The sequence below is a fragment of the Leucoraja erinacea genome, chromosome 2 (genome assembly GCF_028641065.1).
Source record: "Leucoraja erinacea ecotype New England chromosome 2, Leri_hhj_1, whole genome shotgun sequence".
NCBI classification, from domain to species: domain Eukaryota; kingdom Metazoa; phylum Chordata; class Chondrichthyes; order Rajiformes; family Rajidae; genus Leucoraja; species Leucoraja erinaceus.
In genome coordinates, this window is record NC_073378.1 from 105330517 (window position 1) to 105338313 (window position 7797).

The window sequence follows — 7797 nt, forward strand, 5'->3', positions numbered from 1 at the left end:
TCAGGTTTCCTAAGTGGGACAGGGGCTGAAGGCAGGGTTAGTGATGCTAACCTATATATGATTGGTTGCATCCATAAACCAATCTAGAAAATGTAACATCTCTAAGTTTGCGGGTGACATAAAGCTGGGTGGCAGTGTGAGCTGCGAGGACAATGCGATAAGGCTGCAGGGTGACTTGGATAGGTTGGGTGAGTGGGCAGAAGCATGGCAGATGCAGTATAATATGGATAAATGTGTGGATGAATGTGAGGTTATCCACTTTGGTGGCAAGAACAGGAAGGTAGATTATTATCTGAATGGTGTCAGATTAGGAGAAGGGGAGCTGCAATGAGTCCTGGGTGTGCTTGTACATCAGTCACTGAAAGTAAGCGTGCAGGTATAGCAGGCAGTGAAGAAAGCCAATGGCATGTTGGCCTTCATTGCGAGAGGATTTGAGTTTAGGAGCAAGGCGGTCCTATGGCAGTTGTACATAGGCTCTGGTGAGAACGCACCTGGAGTATTGTGTGCATTTCTGGTCTCCAAATTTGAGGGAGGACATGGGCTATCTGGGCTTGTATTTGCTGGAATTTAGAAGGATGAGAGGATATCGTATAGAAAATTAAAATTCTTAGAGGATTGGCCAGGGTAGATGCAGGAAAAATGTTCCCGATGTTGGGGGAGTCCAGAACCAGGGGTCACAGTTTAAGAATAAGGGGTAGGCCATTTAGGACTGAGGTGAGGAAAACATTTTTCATCCAGAGAGTTGTGAATCTTGTGAGATTCTCTGCCACAGAAGTCAGTGGTGGCCAATTCACTGGATGTTTTCAAGAGTTTGAATCCAGGGAGATGGGGGGAAAAATCTGGAATGGTGCACTGATTTTCAATGATCAGCCATGATCACATTGAATGGCAGTGCTGGCTTGAAGGGCCGAATGGCCTACTCCTGCAGCTATTTTCTATGTTTCTAACTCAAAACAAGTTAAAGGTCATTGCGAAGAGAACAAAGTAGCTGATCTAGTTTAGGAATTTTAAAAAAAAACCATCTACAAGTGATGGCCGTGAAATGAAATGCTTACTGTGATGGAGGATTGCCTGCAACACTAACTAATGACAAGCAGGTACTGTAATGACAAGCACGGATTGCTTGAGTGCAGAAGGTTGCGTGAGTGCATCAATTTGTGTGTGCAGCTAACAGTACTTCTATTGTGTGGGAACGAATCGCAGATGCTGTTTGCACTGAAGATACACACAGAATGCTGGTGTAAGTCAGCAGGTCAGGCAGCATCTCTAGAGAAAAGGAAGTGGTGACGTTTCGGCTCCTCTTCGGACTGAGTGTCAGGGGGGAGGAAAACTAGAGGTACGAAAAAGTACAGAACAAACAGCCAGCACTGATGACTCGGGAAAGGTGGAGCCCACAATGGTTCATTGTTGGCTGTTGAATAACACAGCCTTCCACAGCCAACAATGGACCATTGTGGGAACTTGCCATTGGTCTTGGGGTCATCAAGTTATACAGTATGGAAAGAGACCCTTTAACCCAATAATCCTTGCCAACCAAGCTGCCTTCCTTAGCTAATCCCCTTCATCTACATTTGGCCCATCTCCAATTACATTGATCTGTACCTCGTCCTCTGACAGTTCATTCCATACACTCAACACCCTCTGTGAAAACCTGCCTCTCGGGTCACCTTTAAATCATTCTTCTCTCAAACATATTCCCTCTTAGACTCTCCTACTCTGGGGGGGGGGGGGGGGGGGGAAGACTGTGACCATCCACCTTTTCTATGTCTGCCATGATTTTATAACCCTCTGTAAGGTCAGCACTCTGCCTTCTACTCCTCCTACAATGCCATCCCAGCCTATCTAGGACACACATGAGATGAAGATGCTGGAATCTTAAGTAAAAAACAAACTGCAGTATGAACTCAGGACGTCAGGCAGTATCTGTGGAAGGAAATAGACAGGCAACCCTTTGGGTCGGGTCCTGTTTAGTTTAGAGAAACGGGCCCTTCATAGAAACATAGAAATTAGGTGCAGGAGTAGGCCATTCGGCCCTTCGAGCCTGCACCGCCATTCAATATGATCATGGCTGATCATCCAACTCAGTATCCCGTACCTGCCTTCTCTCCATACCCCCTGATCCCCTTAGCCACAAGGGCCACATCTAACTCCCTCTTAAATATAGCCAATGAACTGGCCTCAACTACCCTCTGTGGCAGAGAGTTCCAGAGATTCACCACTCTCTGTGTGAAAAAACACCGAGCCCACCGAGTCCACACCTGCCCGTGATCCCCGCACACTAACATGATCCTACTCAGTAGGAGCAATTAAAACATTTACCAAGCCAATTAGCCTACAAACCTGTATGTCTTTGGAGTGAGAGGAAACTGGGGCACCCGGAAAAAACCCAGACAGCTTACAGGGAGAACGTACAAACTCCATACAGACAGCACCCTTAATCAGGATTGAACCCTGCTCTCTGATGTTGTAAGGCAGCAACTCTACCGCTGCATCACTATGCCATCTCTGTTAATGGAAATGCATTTTCAAATGTAATTAGCTTTTCCATAACTAAAGCTTTGCATTCTTGTTAGATTTATTCCACACCCTCTCCAGTGCCTTGCTGTCTGACTATATTTAACTCAATAAAAGGTTTGGGGATGATTAAATGTTCAATATTTACTGTCCTGGCAAAACCCTTATGAATTTTTACTGTATCTTCTCTGGCTTGATCACATCCTTCCTCTAGTATGGCATCCACAACTGTACATAATATTCCAGGTACGGTCCCAACACCATCCCATCCATCATTTTCCTGTCCAGCATGTCAAGCAGTGAATGTAGAGAGTGAGAGAGAGGAACTGAGCTAATATGAAGATAGACACAAAATGCTGGAGTAACTCAGCGGGACAGGCAGCATCTCTGGAGAGAAGGAATTGGTGACGTTTTGGGTCGAGACCCTTCTTCAGACTGAGTTAATATCACAGACAGATATCATTTTAGCAGAACTGACCAGTTCTGATATAAACAGAAAGATAAAGTTATCAGAAATTGTTGAAATTGATATTGAGAGCCAAAAGCCTCAACTTTCCCCAACAGAAGATGAGTTCCTGTTCCTCAAGCTTACATTGTGTACAGTTGGAACAGTGTGGGAGGCCATAGACTGATAAGTCAGAGTATGAGTTAGCAACTGTAACCTCAGGGTGGCCCTGCTGGACTGAATGGAGAAGCTTTGCAAATTGGTCGACCACTCTGTGTTTAGTTTCTCCAGTGCGCAATACATGAAGTTGGAGAAAGTGCAAGTGAATTGCTCCATCAATTGGAAGGATTGTTTGGGTTTCTGATTCCAACGAGTTTCCACAATGAGACACAATTTCCCCACCCTTCTCCCAACATTCTGAATAAACCTTTCCTTTCACAGATCCCGTGTCCAGTTTCCCACCTTATCACTTTCTGCAGGAGGTGCAATACCCAGTCCTTTATCTTACTTCTTTTCCCCATCTTGCAACAATGCAAGGGCAGTGACATTTTTCTCAGCAAGCAACATGAAAGTTCCAGAGTGAGCCATTACTTCAAAAATCTCTGGTTGGAACTGGCTGAATTCATAGGCCAATGGATTGATTCCTGTCTATATTCTATCTATATGAATGGAATTCCCCTTTTAACTTACTCAAATACGAATTTTAGCTGTCACTTCAGACGTATTTTTCCAATTTTGTATTTTCTCTTGATACTTTCATGGAACTCCCTCCATTGCTCATTGTTACATAATGAGGATTTGTTTCAATTTTCCACCTATGATATTCCCCCCCTGATTCCACCTCTTCTTTTCATTACCCTCTTCTCTTCTGCTCTCAGTGGTTCGAATCTCCTTTAATGAACCCATTGATACCTTTCTTTACATTCTCTACATTCTTTACACGGGTGGGCGGCGCGACTCTCGTCAGCAGCGGCCTCTGCAGTCTGTCCGCGTTTTATTATTTTCTGTCTATGTTTTTATGTAGTTTTTGTTATTTTTTGTTTGGGTGTGTGTGTGGGGGTGGGGTGGGAGGGGGGGGAAACTTTTTAAATCTCTCCCTGCACGGGAGACCCGACCTTTTCTCGTCGGGTTTCCGTTATCGTTGGGGCTGCAATGAGGAGCGGCCTCCAACAGGAAGAGACCGGGGACTCTGGTGCCGACGACTCACCGTCGCCGTCGCGGGGCTGGCCGAGTCCGGAGTGGGTGGAGCGGTGGAGGAGCGCTGCTGCTGCTGCTGCTGCGGCCCGACCGGAGAGTCGGAGGCTTCAACGGCAGGGTCTGTGGACGGCGGCACCGGGAGCCCGCGGGTCCCTGGAGGGAGACCGCTTTTCAGGGCTCTCGCAACGGCGACTTCCCCCGCCCGAGTTGCGGGGTTGAAGAGCTCCTGGAGCGGGGCCTACATCACTGCCCCGCGCGGCTTGGAATGGCCGCGGGACTCTGCGAGCGCACGCCGGGGGCTCTAACATCAAGAACCCGGTGTGCGACCTCGCACCACCCGGCGTGGCTTTAATGGCCGCAGGACAATCGCCATCGCCAGCCGGGGGCTTTGACTTTGACTCTGACATCGGGGGGGAGAGTGCAGTGGAGAGATAAATTTATTTGGCCTTCCATCACAGCAATGTGATGGATGTTTATGTAAATTATGTTGTGTCTTGGGTCTATTTGTTTGTAATGTATGGCTGCAGAAACGGCATTTCGTTTGGACCTCAAGGGGTCCAAATGACAATTAAATGTATCTTGTATCTTGTACAAGGCTCACAAAGGCACTCATTGCTGGCTGTTCATGTACCTCAGAATGGAGGAAGGAGAATTTAAAGATGTCCATGAATGCTCTCGCTAGTTGGTCCATCTAGTTCCTAAAGACACAGCCAGTGACTCCGTCCAGGCCAGTTGCTTTCCGTAAGTTTACCATTAGGAAGGCTGATCTAACTCCTGCAACAGTAACCCTGGGAAGAGGCACACATCAGTCTGATGGGACGATGTCATGGCCCTGTTGGCCTTCTGCTCAAGGTGAAGTTATTGTTCATTAGGTAAGGTTGCACTATCACCTTTGATGTCGTCTGACCGCTTTGCAGCCAGTTAGAGTATTCAAACCGTGTAACATTTTGCCAGTGTCCAAATGATTTTACTGGGACTCAAGTTTGCCCCAGTATTGTCTCTTGGCATCCTTGATGGCTTTGCGAAGATCATTTTTTTTTTTTTATTCGAAGATCATAGCGAGCTTTATTGTACCGCTCGGGATTGTTTGATATTTATGCAGCAGACCTTGCCTTTTCCTGGGAATGTAACTCACGGTTCATACATGATTTCTGGTCAGAAAACACTTGAATTGTCTTGGTCGGCACGCACTTCTCTATGCACTTGTTGCTGAAGTCGGTCACGGTAGTGATGGTTTACATTTTTACATTTCTGCCTTTAGGTTAACGAGGTTAAGGATTCTGGGAGTTAAGGATTCTGGGAGTTAAGGGTACAGTATTTATTAGTAAAGTTTAAAGGATAAAGTTTTGTGTTTTTTAATATTTAATATAGTTAAATTGGGAGTAAGATATGTCAGTGGAGATTGGCCCCGTGGTTTGCTCAGCCTGCAACATGTGGGAGATCAGGGATATGGTCGGTGTCCCTGGTGACTATGTTTGCAGGAAGTGTGTACAGCTGCAGCTCCTGGCAGACCGCATTGAACGATTGGAACTGCGGCTGGATTCATACTGGAGCATCCACGATGCTGAGAAAGTCGTGGATAACACGTACAGCGAGTTGGTCACCGCAGGTAAAAGGTAAGCGGACAGAAAGGGAACGAGTGACCAATAGCCAGCAAAGCAGTAGGCAGGTAGTGCAGGAGTCCCCTGCGGTCATCTCCCTACTAAACAGGTATACCATTTTGGATACTGTTGAGGGAGATGGCTCATCGGGAATGCAGCAGCAGCCAAGTTCATGGCACCATGTGTGGCTCTGCGGCACATGAGGGGGGGAAAAAGAGTGGAAGGGCAATAGTAATAGGGGATTCAATTGTCAGGGGAATAGATAGGCGTTTCTGTGGCCGCAAACGAGACTCCAGAATGGTATGTTGCCTCCCTGGTGCAAGGGTCAGGGATGTCGCTGAACGGCTGCAGAACATTCTGGAGGGGGAGGGTGAACAGCCAGTTGTCGTGGTGCATATTGGCACCAACGATATAGGTAAAAAAAGGGATGAGGTCCTACAGGATGAATTTAGGGAGCTAGGAGATAAACTTAAAAGTAGGACAACCAAAGGTAATAATCTCTGGATTACTACCAGTACCACGGGCCAGTCAGAGCAGAAATAGGAGGATATTGCAGATGAATACGTGGCTTGAAAAATGGTGCAAGGGGGAGGGATTCAAATTTTTAGGGCATTGGAACCAGTTCTGGGGGAGGTGGGACCAGTACAAACAGGACGGTCTGCACCTGGGCTGGAATGGAACCAATGTCCTAGGGGGAGTGTTTGCTAGTGCTGTCGGGGAGGATTTAAACTAATGTGGCAGGGGGATGGGTACAAGAGCAGAGGGGCAGGGGGTGTAAAATGAGGATAGAAGCAATAGGTAGCAAGGTGAAAAGTAAAAGTGGCAGGCAGACAAAACCAGGGCAAAAATCAAAAAGGGCCACTTTTCAACATAATTGTATAAGGGGTAAGAGTGTTGTAAAGACAAGCCTGAAGGCTTTGTGTCTCAATGCAAGGAGTATTCGTAATTAGGTGGATGAGTTGAACGTGCAGATAGCCATTAATGATTATGATATAGTTGGGATCACGGAGACATGGCTCCAGGGTGACCAACGCTGGGAGTTGAACATCCAGGGATATTCAATATTCAGGAGGGATAGAGAGAAAGGAAAAGGAGGTGGGGTAGCGTTACTGATTAGAGAGGAGATTAACGCAATGGAAAGGAAGGACATTAGTTTGGAGGATGTGGAATCGGTATGGGTAGAGCTGCGAAACACTAAGGGGCAGAAAACGCTGGTGGGTGTTGTGTACAGGCCACCAAACAGTAGTAGTGAAGTTGGAGATGGTATCAAACAGGAAATTAGAAATGCGTGCGACAAAGGCAAAGCAGTTATAATGGGTGACTTCAATCTACATATAGATTGGGTGAATCAAATTGGCTGGGGTGCTGAGGAAGAGGATTTCTTGGAATGTATGCGGGATAGTTATCTAAATCAACATGTAGAGGAACCAACGAGAGAGTAGGCTATTTTAGACTGGGTATTGAGTAATGAGGAAGGGCTAGTTAGCAGCCTTGTTGTGTGTGGCCCCTTGGGCAAGAGTGACCATAATATGGTTGAGTTCTTCATTAGGATGGAGAGTGACATTGTTAATTCAGAAACAATGGTTTTGAACTTAAAGAAAGGTAACTTTGAGGGTATGAGACGTGAATTGGCCAATATTGACTGGCAATTAATTCTAAAAGGGTTGACGGTGCATATGCAATGGAAGTCTTTTAAAGACTGCATGGATGAACTACAAAAATTGTTCATCCCAGTTTGGCAAAAGAATAAATCAGGGAAGGTAGTGCATCCGTGGATAACAAGGGAAATCAGGGATAGTATCAAAGCGAAGGATGATGCGTACAAATTAGCCAGAAAAAGCAGCATACCGGAGGACTGGGAGAAATTCAGAGACCAGCAGAGGAGGACAAAGGGCTTAATTAGGAAAGGAAAAATGGATTATGAAAGAAAACTGGCAGGGAACATAAAAACTGACTGCAAACGTTTTTATAGATATGTGAAAAGAAAGAGATTAGTTAAAACAAATGTAGGTCCCTTGCAGTCAGAAACAGGTGAGTTGA